Raw genomic sequence first — 22,153 nt, forward strand, 5'->3', positions numbered from 1 at the left:
ATAAATTGAGGAGCCTGCCAAGGTACCCTGGCCATAAGTACAGCTTGGTGGTAGAATGTAATCATATCATGCTCTGTATGGGACTCCACCATCACACTTTTCTCCAGGAAAATCCCAGCAACATGCTTAACGTAGCTTGGGTTTTCCCTCAGAAGCAGCATAATTTTCTTTCAGAAAGACTTCTGGACTGTATTGGTGCTAGAGTAGCATCCAGATCTTGAGTGATTCTTGCCACTCTATTGAAGCGATTCATCCACAAGTTGGAAAATAGGTAGATGCAAAAATGGCCCTTCTACTGGTGGAGTTCTTCCAGGGACAGTTGCAGTGAAGGCTGCAGAGCACATCCTAGTTCGTATTTTTTCAGTTGCCCATTGTGCCTTTACCTCTGCTTTTATAGGGCTGGTCTGTTCCTTCTGATCCTGAGGGATCTCCGCTCTCATCTCACCAAGGGCATGAAGCTCTTCATATATGTTTGGACAGCCTTTTCTTTACTTCTTCCTTGGCAGTTAGGAGGAGTCAACCCAAAACAGACTTTTCCTCCTCTTTCAGTTTGGGATTGAATTACAGGTGGGGGATATTGCAAAATCGTGAGCAAAGGGAAGCCCAGTATAGTTCAAAACACTGGGGACAGCATCCTATCAGAAGCATCAATGGTCGAGTGTTAATAATGTGAGAAAACACAACATTTCCAGTAAGTAGAAACTTAACATCCTACAAAATAACTGGAAGAAGAAGAAGGTTTCTTTGGAGAAGTATCAGCTTTTGGTTCTTGGTGTTGTAACTTGAAGAGCTGCCTGCAGCAAGAGAGTTTCCAGATGTGTCTCTTGCATCTTGCTGAGCTGCGTGGAACACTTACAAGGAAATGTGCATCTGTTTGCACTCTTTGGCAGATTCCTGATTTCAGCACTTTCAGGCTGAAGACTGGACCATACTTCGCAGGACACTGGAACTCATTAGTCATTTTCCTTTTTTTTATTTCTTTTACCACTATATTCCTGTCATATCCTGTCAAAATGAAAACCATCGCCTCTGTTTTCGAATGGTGGCTTCTGAAATGTAGTCTTTAAAATGTCTTGGCATCTTAGCAATTGGTGGAGTACCAGTAGGTCAGTGGGCATGGTGGTGATGGGTTGATGGTAGTATTAGCTGATCTTAGTGGTCTTTTCCAACCTTAATGATTCTATAATTCTAATGGGACTTGTGAGACTCCAGCAATTTTTATAAAGAACAGCCATATCCATGTTTGCTTGTGATGCTGGGTGGGTACCTAGGTTTTGAAGTGTGAGTTTGCATTTTTGTGATGCTTACTGTGCATTTAGGTTGGTGGGTACTCCAACCAGCAGCCACTTTGGGACATGGCAAATTCTGATTCAGGTGAATGTTATCTGAGCCTAAATGAAGAGGAAGAAAGGGCAAAACCAGCGTCATGGCTGCAGGTTTTGAGGTAGAAATGCGGGAAATGGACATCTGACTAAATACGGTGGGTTCTGGTTAAGTCTGGGATGAAGCTGTCCTACAGTATTTTAATCATCCTTTGAAAAGAAAAGAGTAGATGTTACATTGAGTTACATGGTTTAGTGGTATGGTGGTGGTTGATGGTTGAATTAGATGATCTTGGTGGTCTTTCCAACCTCTGTGATTCTATGAAAAGGTTAGTTTCTCATATTTCTCACTGAAGCGCTTTGCTTCTAGTGCTTGCCTTAACTTCAGGAGTGCAAATTCACCTTGAATGTGAGCTTGCCTGTGCTCACATGGCTGTATTCCTTCTGCACAGTTGAGGAGTGTGCAAGTCATAAGCATTATAGTTTCACCCTGGGTGCCAAATCCTTTCCCCAAACAGCGCTAACCTAGAGCTTGCTTATCAGTGAGGTCTATCCTATTTGGCTTTTTAGTAAAACCTTTTATTTCACACCACTGGCATCTCTAACTTGCTTTATGAGGCAGTCCCTTCTACAAATGGTGAAGTTCTTTGAGGAGAGTCACAAGGGCTGAATTTTGTATTTTGTAAAACAAAAGTTGTAATGCATGCTGGAAAGTTAGATTGCATCTCGTTTTCTTCTGAAAATAGCTTGGGGTTACGCCATGCCTACACTGCAGACTTCTGCCAGCAAGGCTGTACTGGCCAAAAGCACGAAGAGGTGTGATTCCTGAGTGACACATGCATGCTGGCATGGCCCCAAGAAAAGGCTTGCTTAGCTGGGAAAAACCACCTTTCCTCAGTCTTATGAGGTCGTTTTGCTGTGCTTTTGCTGAGAGTGGGTTTTCTGCATTGGCTTCATCTGCCACATAGAACTTTGCCAATATGATGGGGATATTCATCTGCTGCTGAGGTGCTTCTTGTATTGTGAGTTCTTAATATCTATAATTTTTAAAGTTGTGCTTTCAAATTCACCTCCATAACAAAGAGGTGAAAGCCACAGTTTAATGTTGCATGTCCTCTTCTGTGAGCACTCTTTGTGGGGCTGGTTTTGATGTCTCTCTGCTCTCTGGAATAGGGCACAGCAGCTGTTATGCTGGCTGAGAGTGATTTAATACTGGATAATGTTGCAAGATCCAAAAATAAAAAGAAGAAAAATATGTGGACACAGGAAACAAAGTACCAGTTTACCTCTTGGACAGAGCATCTCCCTTTCCTCCTCCCAGCACAGCTCTGCCCCCCTAGTTCTGAAAGTCCAATGAGATTCTATTCAAGTAGCTTGGTTTCTCAGTACACTGTAGGAGGCACTGATTTCCACATAGCCCCTAAGGATGTGCCAGCTCAGTGCCATGGGCAGCTAAGGGGACACCAGACTTGCAAGCCTCTTATTAATCTGTTTGTACATGTGGACTTACCTGTTACCTTTAGCAAAGCTGGTTCAATAACTTAATCTTTTGGCGTTACCCAGTTAAGTCTCAGATCAGAGACGGGAACTGCATCATCTTTGTATTCTCTTTCCTCTCCATCCTGTGAAAATCATCATCTATTCTTCTTGCAAAGTGGGCCCCAAAATGATTTTACTAAAGCAAGATCCAGCCAAAATGCAAAGGTGCTGTGGAGGAGCTGAGCTTGAAACACTGAAATGTGACTGCTATACCATATATATGCTATTGCTGAACTGGGACATCTGGCTTCCCAGGGTGTGAAGCACTCATGTTTAGCTAGTCCCATTAGATCACAGGGCACGGTACCTCAGTGTAATGTCCTTTATCACATCTCATTTTCCTCTTCCCTTTCTTCCATACTTTCTGCTGCCAGAAACTCACTCTTCTCACTCCTACTGGAGAGATTCATACTGACATCCCAGTGCTTAAAAACAATATTCGCTGTTTTTACCTGTTTATATGTATATAGATATATGTTAATCTAAACACTAAACACAAAAAAAGTTGATGAGCAAAGCATTTAAATGAATATGCAATCATTATAACTGATATCAGGGCACAGGAATGCAAACAAGCCAGTGTGTGGCTTGATGCTTTTAGCTCCTGACCCTCTGTCTTGTTTTTAATTTTGAGCACAGGAAGGGGCCAATACATGACCATATGCTTACAAAATGCTGGTTGCAAATGCCTTCCAAACATTGTTGTCATAGTAATGATATGTCATGTATGTGTCACATTTTATCACATCGTGAACGTATTCATGGGACTACAAACCTTACTGTGTTTTCTTATCCTATTCTTTGCCATCAGTAACATGATTTTTTTTTTTTTTCTTGGAGGATTTCTGAATAAACTGGAAATGTTATTTGACTTTGTACTGGTGGAAAATTCATACCCAGGGAAATTCACAAGTGTATTGTAAGGAAAGTGTTAAGCACGTGCTTAAGCATCATTACTGTTGCTCAAGTTAAGTGTGCAGTTATGCCTTAAAAGCTATTGCCTCTTTCCAAGCATTAGTCTTAATGCAGGTTCTGAAAGAAGGAGAATTGATCTCTGCTTGCAAGGCTGCAAAGATGGAAGTGTTCCTTGAGAGAAGGAACAATCAGCCAGAGCTGATGCGGGTATTACCGTGAACATTATCTTGGCTGTACCTTTTCATTTTCCAAAGATCCTTTCAGCATGATCTGAAGATTCCTTCAATTTGCAAAAACCAGAAAAAATTCTCCCCCTGTGATTTGTTTTCCCTTATTTCTCTTGTCATGTAATCGCCCTCACATACTTTTAACAAGGTTTTGAAGTTAACACCGCTTTGAGGCAGTGATATCTAGGCCAAAGAGGTTCACACCTTTTTGGTGCGAGTGAGTTCTTGTGATTTTTGGGGAGGGAGGTCTTGTGATCAGAACGTAGAGGAGCAGGCAATTGAGGCTCCGGGTCCAGATTCGATCTCTGTGGCTTCCCTCCTGTGAGCCTTTGGCAAATGCAAGAATAATGCAAACTACATATAACAATCTTTAAAATAGATCTCCCTTGGGAAGAGTGTGGATTAATTAACATTTCAGAGGCGCTTTGAGTTCCTTTGATAGGTGTTGCAGTAATGCAAAAGGGTTTTTTTCCTTCTTGCTAGACATAGGCTGTCTAAAGAACAGATTTTAATGATGTTGGTTTACCTCCTAAGAGCTCCTTTTAAAACGGAGGATAATTTAACCTCTTATGTGTGTACCAGTATGAGGTTTTACTTCCAGTGTAAGCCAAATAGCAAAACAAAATACACAGTGCCTTGACCAAGGCTGGATCTGGTAACTTCACATCACGGAGGTGCATGCTGATAATTTGCCAGTAGCCTTGGGGCTCTGATAGCAATTTGCCAGATGCTATACTGAGCCTAATTTGCATCTGTATTTACTTAAATGCTTTAATTAAAATTATATGCACCAAACTAAGATAGATCAGAAGCACTGCCTGGTATTGGCATTCCATGACAATAAAGTCCTACCTTGGTTGCTACTTACAGACAGTATAACTTGACAGGGCTTAGAGAGACCTTAATCCTCCAGCACCACATTCTGCCTTTATTTTAGTACCAGAGGTGATTTGAGCATCTTGAAGCTAGTGATGAAATTTGGTCCATAGATGCTTTAGGTTTCAGGCAATGCTATGTAGTTGTGATTTATTTTCTTGCAACCCATATATGCTTTGTCACACATGTAAAATGTGAAACCCCTCTGAGGGCAGTAGGAAAACATTTCAAATACAGCTTCCACCAAGAATGAAATGCCTTAGCACTGTTAATCTCTGAGCAGAGTGTTACAGACGTCTTTGTAGTGTTAAAGGCTCTACATAAAGGGATTTCTGGGCTCAAGCGAGGCCTGGTCGTTTCAGTGGGATATGTGTGAGTTTGTGGCAGAGTTAGGATCAAGGCCAGTAGAGACACTGAGGGTTTTGCTTTATCTTCTGCATTTAATCTGGAAAATGTTAGCATATAAGTGCAAATAAAGCCTGAGTTACATTTAATCTGAGCAGTTTGCACTGAGACAACAGAGGTTGCTCTGGGGACTCACCCTGGTCACTGTCTCTGCTTCTCCATAATTATTGGGAAGCCATCACAGAGTGTCATAAGGAGACAGTTTGTGAGGCAAACCTGTGCTATGCCAGCTACTTCCAAACCACCATTTCCTGCACTGAGGTGTTGTGTATGAACCTGAGCACAATATTTGCCTGTAGTTGTCTGTGAATTTGATTTAAGAGAGTCTGCCCAAGTTCCACGTGCACCTACACCTATCATTGACTCATTTGCCCAACAGCCCTTTCGGAGACAACCACCCCACGTATGGTGACTCGCTGTGGAACGGGTGGCCAAAAGCTGCTTATTGAAGTCCGTGTGGAAGAGCACAAGCATAAAAAGTATTGTATTAGTTGCAAAGTTGCCTGAATATTTAAATACAGAGGCCATAGGCTGACAGAAAAGGGCTTGGGGTTGTGAGGAGTGGCCAGGTCTGTGGCCGTCAGAGCTGGGAGATGGAGTTTTGTGAGAACATGGCCAGGCAGTACTTTGTGCTGTTGGGACATGGGGACTTTAATGGAGACATGGGTGTGATGAAGCCAAATTTTGAGTCAGCCTTGCTTTACCTCATCTGTGATAAGGAGATGAGAGTATTTCCCACATTAAATCTGCTGTGGTGGTGGGTTTCTGATACTTGACAGGAAAGTGGTGGAAGCAGCTGAGGTAGAACAGCCCTACACATCCTCATAGAGGTGATGGAGAGGAGGGACAGGTCTGTGTTGGTCATTCATCTTGCGCAGGGCTGAAAGGAGCTGATGGAAGAGCACCAGGCTGGAGAGGTTTCTTTTGAAGCCGCGATGTCTCTCCAGTTTTAAAACTCACCGCTAATGCTTTGAGCGTTCCCAGCGCTCTGAGCTGGTCTTTAATCAGCCGGCCTTGTCACAACCTGTACGTATTTTAAGAATTGTGCCAACTGTTACTGCTGCAGGGGTACATGGAGATTTGGCGGAGAGAAGCCTGGCCTACTTTTTACGGCACAGCTAGGAAGACGTTTTCGTTTCCCTGTTTAATGTGATTCTCCCCAGCCTAATTTTTCAAGGCGTTTTCTTCGAAAGATTGCAAAGCTCCAAGCAATCAATTAATAACAGCAAAAGGCAGAAGTCTGGATATAATACAGCAACAGTTCTGCAATTAGCAGTGTATTAGAAACTGCACTTCAGCTTGAGTGGAGCATGGCTTGGTGGGGAGCAGAAAGGTGGCTGATCCAAGATGATGGGGAGGTTAAGTCTGGAAATTAGGAAAGATTTCTTCTCAGAATGAGTGGTGAGGCATTGGAACAGGCTGCTCAGGGAGGCGGTGGAGTCACCATCCCTGGAGGTGTTCAAGAAAAGGGTAAATGTGGCACTGAGGGACATAGTCCAGAGCAGTCACCAGTATGGGTTGATGGTTGGATTAGAAGATATTAGTGGTCTTTCCAATCTCAGTGATTCTATGATTCCATGATTTAGCCCAGCCCCTTGTGCCCATTCTCAGGAGACCAGCAGGCTCTGGGGAAGCATCTCCTTGGGTGAGTCTGCTGAGCAGGAGCTGTATCCAGTAGTCTCCTCAAATTGCAGTGGGTAATGATAACCTTGTGATGCCTGGAATAAAACCAGATGGAGCTGCCAGCAAAGTGCTGGAGAACGGAGAACATACAGCTTAGCAGGGAGGCATGAGGGAGAGGGGACCAGTGTTGGGGTTTGGTCATTCGTGTATCCAAATTCATTTTTCTGCTTGGTTGGGAGTGCTGATAGCATCACACAGTTACTGTAAAGGGCACTGTGACTCATTTTTCCATCTCAGCTCTCAAGGCGGGAAAAATGGAATGTAAAGATGCAGCTCTGACAGAGCTTAGGGATCCATCCTGGTGATCCTCCAGGCTGGTGTCCCAGGGCCAGGAAGGAGATGCTTAGCTGAGTCAGATCCTTCTCCAGCTCTGAGTCAGAAGCACTCATGTAAATGTCCCCACTTGCCACATGCCTGGTTCCCTGCAAAACCAAGTCTTGCCAAAATGTGCGCCTAGCTTCCAGCAGAAGTAAACTTGCTAATCAGGCTTTTGGGCAATGCTTAGTTATTCCCAGTTATTCCCACCACCATCAAAATATGCAAAAAGCATCTCAGTTTAAAGGACTGCATGCTGGAAAAGCACTTGTGAATCAGTTAGTTCATTAGTTTTGTTTTCACCAGGAGTTAATTAGACTTCCCGACTACTTTATTTTTTTTTCAGTTGTCGTCTGGAGTTGCAAGCAATCTCTCAAGTTGCTACTGCTACAGACTGTCACCTGTTGGTAGGCTTTGTCCTAGAAGTATCCCTTCTCCATTTCCCAACTGTGTGTGCAGATGGAAGTGATAAGAGACCTCAAGATATCCTAGAACAAAATCCAGCCTTTCATCACCTAAGGCCAGCTCTTATTTGTTACTTCTGTTACAGAGCACCTTAAGACAGACACTGGGGTTGATGAGACAACATAAAGCAAAGCTGGAAGCTGTGCCAAATAGGTCATAACCACGGAACAAGACTTGGCAGAGAAATGGAGAGATACATTAATGATAAAACATGTGTGAGTGCTTTTCATGTGCTTGCCTCACATTAGCTTTCCTAGACATTGTCAGCTGTCTCATGCATGTAACAGTGAGGATTAAATGTGTATAACAAAGAAAGGTAGTATGGGAAAATGGTATTTAGTGAATTTAGAAATCAATCCAAATGCTCTTTTAATGTTAGCTAGACTTTATTATTTTTTATATCTACCGTTTTGATTTGCAGTCACCCAACAGAACTAGTCCTTGGCTCAGGTGGGTGTTTGACTTAAGTTTGATCTTCTCTTTTTCTTCTTTTGAAACAACAACAAAAAATCTTGGCTTAAAAAAAAAATGATATGGTATTTGCAGAATCAATAGAAAAGCTGACCCAGATAAAAGCGTGCAGAAATTGGTTCCATGCCCTAGAACTTTTCCTGCATGCTTTTTGATGCAGTATATCTGATCTTTCAAAAAAAGGTGACATACAGTGATCTCCACAGCTTTGAAGAATTGTTCTGGAAGAATAACAAGGAGCACTGGAGAAAGGGTGTACATAAAGGGATGTGCATGTGTGGCATGTGTGCTTTTTTTTTTTCCTCCTCATTAAATATATTATGAGAAGGAAGAAATTAATGTCATATTGCAGGTTATTTTGAAAGATAGGGTAAATGTTGTATGAACTACTTTTTTATCTGATTTTTAAATGGTGAAAGTGTGTTTCTTCTCAACAGCTATTCACAGTAGGATGTGAACTGAGCTTTATTTTCCTTCGTTCGGAACTTCTCCTCCTGGAGTGTGTAGCAGATGCATTTAAGCAGTACGTGGATTTGCGCTCAGAAATGTAATTGTGCCCTGGATCCCAAATCAGGTAGAATGCTGGGAAAAGCTTCTGCTGCTGCAGACTTTCTTCAAGACAAGACTCCAAATCTTAATTTAATTTACATGCATTTAGATCAGTGGGAAATGATAAAATGTCCTGTCTGAATATATGTATAGAAGCTTCGGTGCCTGAGCCTGAGCCTGCCTCTTGCTTTCCAAGAATATCAGAGGGTATTTGGTTATGTGGGACCTGGAGGCATAACAAATCCACGTTTAGTACAGCCATTGCTGCCATGAGGGTGATGAAGGGGTAGGACGGACTGGTGGGGCTGCAGGATGAGCAGGCTGCAAGGAGAAAGTTTTGTTCCATCTCTTTGTATTCTTTGCCTTAAAAAATAAAATTTAAGATCTGGCTGGAGGGAAAGGATGGGACTCAAAGTACTGATTCCTAACAGAATATCCTGATACAGTGCCCAGGCTGTGCTGGGAATCCTCAGGACAAAGAGAAACAGACTAAAAGTGACAGGTTCATGGGTTTTTCCTATCAAACTTTTGATCCTAGGGTCAGGCAGAGCCTTGGGATGCCCAGGGAGCCGCACCAGGACAGGGATCTCTGCCACAAGAGGATGCCAGCCCTGCTCTGCATGGCAATCACAGAAAACATCAGTTTTGCCCTTGCATGCCATTTTTCAGTGCTTGATATGTGCAGACTTTCCCCCTTTCACAGCATTTCTGCAAGACATTGGCACCTGAGCAGTGGTTGCTGGTGCTTCGGCTCCAGCTTCCCTGATGTCAATACAGAGATGCTCTTACTGAAAATAAAAAGATTTACCAGCACCTACTGGTGCTGATTTTCCACAGCTGAGAAACAAACACCATTACTTGAACGGAGTGATTTTTTGCTTTATATTTACACCCTATGCTCATTTTGTTTCTCGTACCACTTTTGCACTGACGGCTGCTGTGTTTGGCAGGGATTTGCAAATACATTGATACTTACAGCCAAAAGTAGGAATGGTCTAAACAGCCGGATGAGGGAAACCCCTTCCTCTCACATTTATTTTTATAGCAGCAAAATGTAACTGCTGGCTGGCCTCAGTTGGTCTTCTTTTTTTCCCTTTTTTTTTTTTTTTTCCAAGTTGTTTTTCTTCTCTCTTCAGCTTGGGAGTTGAGGAAAACAAAGGAGGAATGAATTAAGAGCAGGAGAAAGACTGCTGTATGGCTGAGTGTCATTTAGTGAGGAAATCAGGCTGAAACTGGAGAGACCAGGCCAAACCCAACAACAGTACTGGGAGGCTTTAAAACTGAATCTAAGTGGTGAAAACAGCTAGTGATGTTTCTGGTTGCAGTCTAACTCAAATAGGTTTGTACACATATGGGGAGATGCTCACTGACTGCTGTTTGCATCATTTGGCATACGCTCCTGCAAGATCCCAACTTTAGGGAATCTCAGATGGTAACTCTTGTCCTTTCTAAGCTGGCACATGCGTTTAAATTGTGGTGGCTGGTGTGGATTTAGAATTCTTTTTGCATTCTGTTCACTGCAGTTATCTTTCTCTGTTGATCTTTTCCTCTTTAGCATCACCATTGTTTTGAGCTTAAATATTTGTTGGGGGAAGGAAGGAGTGTGTGATACTTGTCTGCATCCCCAGTGTAGGACAGCCTCTGTGTCTCCCGGCAAATTTGTATGATGACACCTGGATGGATCTGAACACCAGGGCTGGGCATTCCTTGGAGCTGAAAACTAGGTGGCATGTAGGTTGCTCTGAAAGTAGTGCCTCCTATTTATTTCCATAGATACAACAGGTAAAGAGAGCACAATAGCACTGTTTGATAGAGCAAATTCTTAGGTACAAAACACTCCTTTTTCTACATAGTCACCACCATTTTCATCAGCAGTGAATAAGAGCCTGCATGCCACAGGCACCAGTGAAGGTGACCCACTGTTTCACAGCTGCTGTGAGAGCATCGTAGATAGGAAAATGTTGTCCATGCTGTCCATCTTTCATCAGCCCTTTCCTGTCCCAAAAGACAGCACACGTGACTTTACCTGCTGAGGGCTGCATCTTGAATTTTTTCTTTGATGGGGAATTCACGTTGCCAGTCCTAGGACAGCTGTTTTGACTCCAGCTTGTAGTGGTGACACCACATCCCATCTCCAGTAATGATGTGATCCAGGAAACTATCACCTTCACCCTCAGATTGGTTCAGTAGATCCTGTCAAACTTGCATACGGGGTTCTTTCTCTTCAAGTGTGAGCTTTCGTAAGACCCACTTGGTGCAAATTTTGTGATATTCCAACATTGCCACCATTGTTTACAGCACTTTGAAGCTAATATTCAGCTCTATACACAGTTCCCTGGTTGTAATCCACTGAGCTGTGCAGATGAGCTGATCAAGACACTCTTCATTTCATGATGTGACAGCTGTGCATCACCATGTGGAACGTGGCTTATCTTTTGTGTTGCTGTCACCACTACTGAAATGCACTACTGACCACCCCACTGTGCTCACATCTGCTGTTTGGTCTCCAGAAACATTTAGCAAGCATTGATGAATGTCATTGGGTGCCATTTTTTCTATATGGAGGAATTCAGTGACACACTTTTACTCCATACACACTTCCATGTCAGATAGCATTTTGTCAGACTGCCCCTCTGCTGCCATCTGTCACACAACTGAATATTGGTGGGAAGTCTGAACACTACTGCCAACTCTGACATTGTAGGCCAACATTATAAAATAGGAGGCATGACTTTCAGAGCAGCCCTCATAGATGAATAGTCCACAGTTAGGTTGTTTGAAATAAAAATTTTCGCTGTACGTATGCTGGGTAGCAAAAGTGTCCTACAGTAGTCCTACTATAGCAACCAGTGGTGAAAAACAGTTGTCAGTCCTGGTTCTGGCAGAAAGAGAGTAGGACAGCTTTCCAGCTCTGGGTGAGCCTTTGGTACCTCACCTCATAGGTAACTATTCAGAGGGTGACAGTCTGAAAGGCAAGGGATAGGAATAATGTGAAATAGTTCAACTCTACTAAAAGCCAAATAAATTGGCTATGGCCGGAACGCTGCAGGACATCACTGAGTTTTCTTACACAACCAAGCATTCTTCTCTTCAAAGCCCTTGTAGCAAATTGAGAATGGTATATGAAACAAATTTCTCACCCTTCAAGAAAACACTTTGATTTGTTGAAGGAAACTAGAAACAGTTAAGAGAATAGAATAGAAAGTAGTATATCTTTGTCTTGTGTTAACATCCACAGCTAAGTAATGTGTTGAAAAGTAAATACAGTTTACTTTGAGCAGTGCTTTCCCATTCTCTTTCATTTTGATTCTATAACTTGGTTCCCAGTGAGCTATATCATGGGGAGGGGAAGTGTGGAAAGGCTGTATGGCTTGAGTGGAGAGGCAGCATGGATCACAACCTTGTGCTCATGGCTGTCATGCTGCCAGGATAGAGAGGATGATCCCTCAGAGGAACTGCCTGCCATGCCCATCTATGCCAGAAGCTGCAGCAGCCTTCTCTCTCCCAGCCTTGCCTGCCTTCCTCTGTAAAATCATAGAATCATTAAGGTTAGAAAATATCACTAAGATCATCTGATCCAACCATTGACCCATCACTACCATGCCCATCACACGTGGGAGGCTGTGGAGCCACTGCCATTCATCTCCTCATCCATTTCAGTGCTAGATAAGGGGAGCTGAGTGCCCTGCAGGACATAAATGAGGTCTTGGGATGAAGAGGTGCAAGGGTCATTCAGGCATCATTGGGTGTTCCCAGTCACACAATGTAACATCTGGTGAACGTGCTTGGAGGCCTTGGGGCTATGTTTTCTATTTTAATAGCTTGTCCAGTGCATATTCAGGTATTTGATGGAAACTGGACTTCTCTTATGGGTTTGTTAAGAGATAGAAGCAGTAATGATTTTAATTAAACCTTGCACTGAACCTTCCAGCTGTGCATTCATTATTTGCATTGCAAACAGAAGAATTGTGAACTGGTTTGGCTTAACCCAGGGTAGGACTTTGACACTGCCAGAAGTACCATCCATGTGTTCTCCTCCCTGCATCTGTGCTCAGCTGTGCTATTCTTGCATTATTTAAGCATGTGTCGTACATATGGGAATGTATAAGCTTTATAAAAGTGTGTTGGAATGAGGGATCTTCATGAATGCATTCTTTCCTTCTGCAGAGGGTCACCAGTCTTGGCTGAATACCCAGAGTGGAGCAGCTACAACACACAGCAGTGCCTTGATAGACACTATGGTGCTCAGGACCCACCAGGATAATGGGGATTTTGAGTGCATTGAGACAGACAACTTCCAGGAAAGCTTGTGTCTTCTAATCATGCCATAATAACAGTCTGTAATCTCCAGGCTGTAAACCACTCTTTTCCTACACAGCTGTGAATATTTAATTTGATAGAAGGCATTTCTGTTCTAGTGCTCAAAGTAATTCAGCTCAACTAAGGTGGTAATTTTTATCATGGTAGTTCTGGGGGAAATACAGATATAAGCTAGTCTGAAAACTTAATAAATGCCTCCTGAGATACAGACACCCGGGGCTGAGGAGCTTACTTGGGTGGTTGTTGTCCCATAGCCTTCATGTCATGTATCTCAGGCAGGGCATGGCCAAGCAAGCTTAGATGGTCAGATAGAGGGGTGAGAACCCAACCCATTGCATCTCCCTTAGCCAGAGCATGGGACTTCCCAAATCTGGGCGATGAGGCAGCCCACTGTGGGAGCATGGTGATGGGTCACCAAAGCCTCACAGAGCTGCTGGCAGCTGGCAGAGGGTTGGTGTTAGAGGTGCTCCATATCAGTGTTTTGGGCAGGCAGGCTGTGGGGTTAAATTCCCAAATTGACATCTTTCAGGAAAAGAGGTCAAGGAAGAGTTTGGCTTTTATTTTATTTTATTTTGACTCAAGTGCAGCTGGGGAAAGCAAGTGCTTTCAGGACTCCCAATTCCATTTCTCTTTGTAAAATGTTCTTTTGCAAAATTGATTATTTCCTTAGGTTGAGAGAGTCTCAGAGGAACTTTACTGTCGAGCTGCTAAGAAGTACAACTATTTCTCTTTTATGCCCTAAGAGCAGCTCCAGATTTACATTTCAGTTCACTAAAGTTATTTCAACAATTTTTTGGAGGAAATCTTGTTGCAAACAGTGAAAAATAATCCCATTTTTAGGTGGTTAGAACTGTGATGTTTGGAACCTGCTGGTGTTCATGAAGTGAAATACTTTTAGAAGCCTTTTTGTTTATTTGTGGGCTTTTTTAGTTTTGTTTTGTTTTTTTGTGGCATGCCACTTCTTTCTGGCAAGCTGGCAAGCATCCCAAATGACCACGCAGGGCTCGGGCTGGTGCTTCGGTTTGCATTGGTCCATTCAGGAGGAGCTGCTCAAGGAGGACTGCTCAGGTTGAACAAAGCTGAGCAAGACCCAATTTCTTTGTATTACTCATCACCCACCAGTTGCAAAAAAAAAAAAAAAAAAAAAAAAAAAAAAAAAAAAAAGACTTTTCTATGTGAAATGTGTTTGCAACTCCCTGTTTCACTATTGCCTCACTCACTCCAAACTTTCAAAAGCAGTAGTACATCTCCCAGCACCAGGAGACTGTAAGATCTGAAATATGTATGCATATATATGTATATGTATATTCCCAACTTGTTTCTGAGCTGCTGTGTTAAATCGTGTTTTCATAGCAGCAAGGGGTAGAATTTCTTACCGTGCATTCTGAAGAGGATTGCGTGGTAAGAACACAAAGGCGAGGAGCTGGATTTAGTCACTCTGGAGATTTCTTCCTGCTTCATGTTTTCTAAAGCTGAGAGCCTCACAGAAACTGCACCAGCTGGGTCTTTAGGAAAAGCACCAACAAGTGAAAGGCTCGTTATACAGTCCTAAAAAGCGATGACACTGTACGTAATGCATTTATTATTTTAATTAACTCTCTAACTAGAGGTTGGAGATGAAAGGAACGACAGGGCTACTTAGCACTGTAGGTATGTGGTTGGTGGTTAAAAGCATTTTATTTGCAGGGATAGTCTGAGGCCTCTTAGCAAGGCAGTCACTTGTATGTTGGACGCAGCACTGAAAAGGCAGATTTCAGAGAGTGGATTCTGTATAAGATCACTAAACTGATCCCATTAAATACTGAAGCTGCTTGGCACTAGGATTATAGCACAACATGGGAGAATGGGAGATTCTGTCCCAAAATCCCAGTGCCAGGCAGTTTCCACCCCTTCGGCAGGTAGGGGTGTTCTCTGTTACAATGTGATGAAACTAGCATTTAGCCTTACTTTGAGGTGGAGCAAAATGGGAAGCAGTTTGCCGTTTATCTGTGAATAAACATTCAGTTTTTTCTGTTCTGAGCTCTTAAGAAGCATTTTTGGTTGTGTAGCTCCTGGCTACTTGAGTAGCTCTGATATTCTTTCATGAAATCTGGTTGTATCTTGTATGTGGAAGCTACATCTGGAACTGGCTGCCCAGGGAGGTGGCAGTCACTGTCCCTGGAGGTGCTGAAGAAATGTGGCACGGAGGAACATGGTTTATGGGTATGCTGAAATGGGTTAATGGTTGGACTGGATGATCTTAGACATCTTTTCCAACCTTAATGATTCTGTGATTCCTTTGAAAAGAGCCCCAGACTCTCTAGCCTGCTGGAAAGGAGCACAAGACTTCGGGTTATTTCTCTGACTTGTTGTCAAGTTTCCCAGCCAACCTTTCCATATCCAGATAGCACAGAGTGTGTGAAGTTTCAAATTCAGCTTTAGTTGCGTTCAAGGCACTGCCAAAACAATCAGTAAGCTTCTGTCACACGAGGGGTGAGTTTGGCTGGATGTATTGCTTTCACTCAGATATAACCCTGTGACCACTCCTTTTCCTTCACATATCCTTGGTGTTTATTCCCTCACCCTCAGGCAGAGCATTTCTCAGACCTTTCCCTCCCATCTGCAGAAAAAAAAAGAAAACAATGAAAAAAAAAATAGAAAGTGAGGAAAACCAATGTTAGCTTTAGGACCCAGCCGATGGGTCCCTTGAAGGAGGAGAAGGGCAGTGGGCCAGAAGCATTTTGTCGAGGCTCCCAGTAGCCAGAGCCAGTTCTGGTATGTGTCTGCTGCAGCAGATGCTTGTGGGTATTTCCAGCCCAAAAGCAGCCAAATCTCAGGAGATCCCTATATGAGCACTCCCCGCTGTCTGCTTGGCCTTGAAAATGTGGATTTTCTTTTTCCCAAGGGGATCCTGAGGTATGCAGCATGACATCCTGGAGCACATCTGCATGGTCCTGTCAGCAGTCATGGAAGAGGCATTGCTGCAGTTCCCATCAGTCAGCATTCTTGGGTGCTGTCAAATCAACTGAATTGCAGCAGAGTGGGGTGGTTGCTGTTTTGCTGTTTTTCTGCCGAGTTTTCCTGGACTTACACAGCTTTCCCTCTCTTTTGTAGGTGTCTGAAGTTCTGCTTGCCTTCAAAAGTAGTGCTGAATTCCCAGGATGTAAGAAATACAGTGCAGTGAGTAGATGTTTTATTTCTATTTTCCTTTTAAGTGAGAAACCCGAGCTTGCTCGAACAGAAGGAAGAATAAAAAGAAATTTTTTTAGAAGACACTTAGAACTGTTTACAGCAAGTAACTCCAGTACTTTGGAACCGGTTGTGTGTCTCTGGCACCTCTTTGCAACCCACAAAATAAAGTCAGCATTGTATTACCACATAGGCTGAGTAATTATCTTGTTGCAGATATGAACCACATGAATGCATTTAACTATGAATATGGTCAATAGAACAGACCATTAGCACTGTCTGAAACTTGTTTGTTGATTTCAAACCCTACCAGACATTAAAAGGCAAAAAACATTAATGGAGACTTGAGGCAAGGAATTTCTCAGGAAGAAAGCTTGCATGTTCCAAAAGGGGAGAAAAACATGGATTTGCCATGAGATTGTTTTTGAGTGTGTGTGCGTGCATACAGCAACACAGCCCTGTCATCAACACAGAAAACAATACAATATTTGGCTCCTGTCTGATCTGATCGAGGAACTTCAAAGGTACTTTGGCACCATGTGAGACATCTGCCTGCCTGGCTCCATTCCTTGCTTCAAAGCAGCTCAGCAAGTATCTTATGTGTGTGTATATACATATATATGTGTGTATATATATATATAACTTAGAAAGAGAGGGGGGGGGGGGGGAGAGAGAGAGAGCATATATATGTGTGTGTATATTTTGTATATGTATACTGTGCATACATATATGCACACTATATATATAACTATACATAGCTATTGTAGTTATGTATATAGCTAAACAGGTATCTAGTTATATAGTTATGTATAGAAGCAATGACCACACCAAGGGTTTTCCTTCTGCATTACCAGAATTCACTGCTTTTCCATACATTTTCCTATCAGAGCACTTGTACAGGGGTAGGGTTTTTTTTTGAGATTTTTAAAATCAGTCAATCCCATTTTTACCCTCTTCTGTTGGTGGTAGAAATCTATGGTTACTTGGAAATCAGCAGAATTTTGTTTCCATTTTTATTTCGGTGGCATACAGCCTGTTTTCTGTTACACCAACACAAATCTATTTGGGCTACAGCAGAATAAAACCCCAAATTGAAATCAGCCTGAAAAAAGAAAGGGCTTTGTTATGTTAACAGGAATGAAATGGAGTCCATCAGCATTCAGAAAAAAAAGACGTGGTAAAAATTGCTAAATAAATAACTGGCAGGCATTCAGAAATGGATAAGCAAAAACCCAGCAATAGGGAATCCTGTTTTCAGCTTTTGTGATGGATTCCAGCAATGAGTCCCGTTATTACTGGGAGAAAAATGGCATGAGATCATGATGGTGTTTGGGATTTGTCCTCTTTAAGGTCCATCGTCTAGTCTCCCTTTGAATCAAAAGTGTTTTCTCCTCCTTCCTTGGTGCTCAAGCTGCCACAGGAGAGCTGCTAATCAAGCTGTGGGTTTATTTCTTGTCAGCCGCTTACAAAGCATCGCTCAGAGGGACTCTGGCCTCGTTCTCTGCACTGTGCTGGCTGCAGAGAGATGGGATGAGTAGAGACTGAGCTAGAAAGATGCATTCAGCAGAAAGGTGCTGTGTAGCATGTTGTATAGCATAATTCCGTACATTAGGAATGCTGTTCAGGCAACGTTTGCTTTCAGATGTTTCATTCTCTGTTAAGTAGGCAGTGTTGAAATTTGGCCTCTGCTCTGCAAGCATCTCTGAAGTCCTGACGAATGCACCCGCACGGTGCTCACTGCTGCAAGAGGAGCAAACAGGGGGACCTGATTGTGCTGTGCTCAAGCTCTTCAAAGGCAGAGTGCTGGTGCCACGCAAATGCTGTCTGTGTTGTTAAGTCAAAGCAAAGCAGCGATGCAGGAGCTCTGATATATCATGGCTGTGTTAAGCAGGTGAGAGATAAAGCAGAATTGCTTGGAAGCTGCCCAGGTAACTCATGTTGTCTCAGATGTTACTCTGAAGTTATTGCAGTGAGATGCATCGTTGTTCAGCAGAGAAAGGAGATAGTAAATTCCCATTTTCCTGTCTTCTCATGCTCTGGCTTGTGAAAGGCTGTTTGACCAAAGCCAAGAGGAACTGTGCAGAGGGAGATGGCTGCAGCATGGCAATGCCAACTGAGAAACAAAAAGGTGGAAGTGAAACCAGAGGTAGAAGAGCTCATCTCCTTTATCTCTGCTCTCTGGTGTTGTCCTGCAAAAGGCTTTGGGCATTCAGCCTGTAAAGGTGTGCTGGCAGGAGGAGGGAGAGAAGGCTGCTTTGCTTTTCTGCTTTCCTCCATCCACCCTCAGATATCTCCTGACACTCACAGAGTGTTACCTGCCTGCTGGAGAGAGTTTGTGTCACGTGGCAGCTCTCAAAGACACTGTCCTGCTGCAAGGGACAGACTGAATTTACAATAAGGGCAGTGGAGCACTGGGACAGAGGTGTTGGATGCTCTGTCCCTGGAGACATTCAAAGTCAGGCTGGACGGCGCTCTTAGCAACCTGATCTAGCTGTAGGTGTTCATTGCAGGAGGGTTGGCCTAAATGACCTTTAAAGGTCTATTCCAACTCAAACGATTCTGTGATTCTATGAGGGAGACACATCACAGCAGTGGCATCTGTTCCGCACTGGGATGCTGTGCAGGGGACAAGGAGATGCCAGCACAGGCTGCAGCATCAGTGCTGGTGAGACATGGCAGGTCTGGCACGGGAGTGTGGAGGGCAAAGAAGCATGTTTTGTGGATTGAAAAAGCTTGGAAAAATGAACTGTTTTCTGATGGAACTTCTGGACGTGTGTTGTGAAGGAGATTCTTGTTGCAGGAAGCCCTTCTCTGCCACATATGATTTGGATGGGTTTTGAGGGCTGCAGGCTTGGTTTTTGTTATTTGGAGTTTGAGCGGTGAATTTACAAACACTTTGTACTAAAGCAAAGCAAAGCTATGCCAGCAGTGTGTGGCAGCACTCTGTGCAGGGCTTTGGCTCTGGACGGTGCCCTCGGCCCTCAGCCAGGAGAGGGTGAGGAGATTTCCTCCATATGACATCAGATCCACGTCCATCCCACAGCCGGGGGCAGCTTTTCCTCAGTGCTCAGCACGTCCCAGGCTTTGCTAACGCCAGAGCTGTTCCAGCTTTCCAGCAGCCCCAGTGCAGCCATCTTCCAGGACCTGGCTTGGGAGGAGTGAGGAAAAGAGAAGAAAGCAGGTTTTGTTCCATTCTTTGTATTTCTGGTCGTGTCTCTTCTTCCTTTTCTTTTCCATTAAGCATGATGTCACAAATGACATCAGTCCAATAACTGCTTGCGGTTGTCATAGTCACAGTCTGTGACACCCAAACAAAGCAGCAGGAAACCAACGCTGGCGTACAAATGCTGTAATATTCATCACATTCCCTTGGATTAATAACTATGCGATTAGGTATTTTTTTTCCATTAGAAAAAGATGAGCAGAGGGGAGGCTAAAAGAGCAAAATGAAGCTGCTGGGGGAAGGAAGGTTGTCACTGGCTCCATCTGAGCCATGCAGCCACGCTTCTGCCTCTGCTTCCACTTCCTCAAATCAAGGTTGCCTGGGTCCTTGATGACTCAACTCCACACACGGGGCCTGGCAGTAGGCAAGCACCTGCTGCAGGACAGGCCCCAGCAATTTTAAAAACCCTTCACTTATAGAGTGGTGAGGCACTGACACAGGCTGCCCTGAGGAGCTGTGGGTGCCCCGTTCCTGCAGGTGCTCAGGGCCAGGTTGGCTCTGGCCCTGGGCTGCCTGGTCTGGTGGGGGCAAGCAGCCCATGGCAGGGGTTGGGGCTGGGTGGGCTTTGAGGTCCCTTGCAATCCAAGCCATTCTGTGATAAGACTCTGCGATACTCTATGAAATAGACATGGAGCTGCAGTGGAGCTCATGGCTCCCATGCTTGGCTGCGATCAGGAGCTGGCCCTGCTGAACCTGGGGCAGAGTCCAGCAGCGAGCCACTGCCCCGCTGGGGGGGCACAGGGCCTGGCGGGGGGGTGCTCATGATATAATAGCTGGAGGTTGATTAATATGCCGTGAGTCAGAAACACCGGGGTATTTTAGCTTTCTCCAGTTGCTATGGAGACGTTATTTTAACAAATAGCTTTTTAATATTTAATTAAAACTCAGCTTTTGGCAAGCCGGAGTAAAAACTATTACAAACACTCCTACAAAGGGTTAGCAGTGAAGTGTATTCAGAGCCACAGGTTTTGGTGGCTTTTTTTTCTTCCCCCCCCCGAACTGTCAGCTTCCCAAAGGAGAAAACCGAATAAATCACTGTAATTCATTAGTTGTGAGAAACGTATGCGTGTTCCCAAGACACAAAGCAAATGTAATGCAAATCTGCAGTTACACTTGACAACTGAAGGTTGTCGCTTCTTTAATGCTTAACACCAAGCTGCTCTATGAGGACGGGGTTTGGTAGCATTTCTTAAATGCCGCTTTGTTGCTGGACTTCCTCGCTATACCGTTGCCTGCCGGATGAGCTCATGCCCATTTTGTTTGCTGCCTGTTCTTCTATGCAAGGTTGGATGCTTTCTCTTCGCCAGCTTGTGGAGGAGGCTGGTGCTGGGGCCAGTCCCTGGACTGGTTCCTGGTCTTTTTTTAGGTGAGCTCCTCTGCTCCCCGGTGCTGTGCAGACACAAATGAACAGAGAACTCGGTCTCTAGAGAAAAATAAATATTGAACAGCTCTCTTTGTAAATACCTTTTATTTATAGAATGGTCGCAGGTTCAGTTGTGCTTGGTGAGTGGGGTTGCTTCTTATGCAGGAATGCTGCCTTCAGGGACTCGGTGGACACTTAATGTCATTTGTGGTATAATAATGAAATAAATGTGTCACCCCTGTGGGATTCCCTCCCGGCTCCTATTTTCTCTGATTAACTCCAGTATTGCACACTTTGTCTCCATTTGCATCGCATCACTTAATCTTGTAGTGAAACGGCATTTGGAAAATAACACCTTTGTTTCCTAGAGGGAGGGGAAAGCTGTTCAGTGTTTTGACATACGCAGAAGAGTCTGAAACTATAGGTAGTGCATCGCATATCTCCATCATGCCTCTCCAGGTCCCTGGCACTGGTACTCTCCCAGAAGGCTGGGATGGGGCTGAGCAGCACAGCACTGAGACATAAAGCTTTCCTTCCTATTTATGCTGAAGTCATGCTATATAGCAACACTAATCTCAGTGATAATATTGTTGCTGCTGTAGTATTGCAAATAGTGCATTAAACAGTTCTTTAAAGCATTCTTCTTCATCCCATGTTTCTGAACGTGGGATCCCTCTGTTTAAGCCTCTCTGACAGCTGGTGGCTGTCTCAAGGAGCCCGAATGTGATCCAGGGGTGCAGTGGGAGTTGTGATTCCATTGATGTGTCTCATGGACTCTCCCTAAAAAAACTGAAACATTATTTGCAAAGGGAAATAAAAGCTCTGCTGCAAATGTGGATTGCAGTAAGAGAACTCAACTGCCAGGTTCCTGGCACAGCCTTAGCAGCTTGGCCTCCTCGTGTGGTTGAGCCACAATGCAAGGTGCTATATGGGCTTCAATTCACAGTAAGTAAGCCAGCAAAAAGGTCCAAGCTGGCACAAAGGATGCATCTCCCCATTGCTCAGAGCCATTGCAGTGACAGGGATACCCAAAGCAAAGTGAGACCAAATGCCTGTTAGTAGTTTAGGATGCATACACCCGGTACAAGTCAGTGATATGGCCCCAATCCCCATCTCAGTGATCTTTAAGGTCCTCTCCAGCCTAAGTTTTTCTGTGATTCTATAGGGGCTGTTTTTATGTTAAACACAATATAAAAAGGGCAGAAACCTGAGCATCCCACAGCTCTAGGGTAATGTGTAGCACTGCCTGTTGCAGCCATAAGTTGTGCTTGGGTCTGCTACTGTAGAAGCTGTGCTGCTTCCCTTCCTAAGA

General features: G+C 43.9%; 1 protein-coding gene across 3 annotated transcripts in view; it reads left to right on the forward strand.

Annotated features, from left to right (window-relative positions):
* The window catches only part of ZHX2 (zinc fingers and homeoboxes 2), a 66,715-nt gene that overhangs the window by 12,421 nt on the left and 32,141 nt on the right, over window positions 1–22,153 (forward strand). For 2 of the 3 annotated variants that reach the window (XM_090137958.1, XM_031591179.2), the window contains exon 2: window positions 16,181–16,246. The gene's annotated coding sequence lies outside the window, so the exon portion shown is untranslated. Of the gene's footprint in view, window positions 1–16,180; window positions 16,247–18,154; window positions 18,921–22,153 lie in introns of those variants that run through there. The other variant, XM_090137959.1, reaches the window with a different exon arrangement.

Source organism: Phasianus colchicus, chromosome 3 (assembly GCF_987193195.1).
Source record: "Phasianus colchicus chromosome 3, bPhaCol1.hap1.1, whole genome shotgun sequence".
Taxonomy (NCBI): domain Eukaryota; kingdom Metazoa; phylum Chordata; class Aves; order Galliformes; family Phasianidae; genus Phasianus; species Phasianus colchicus.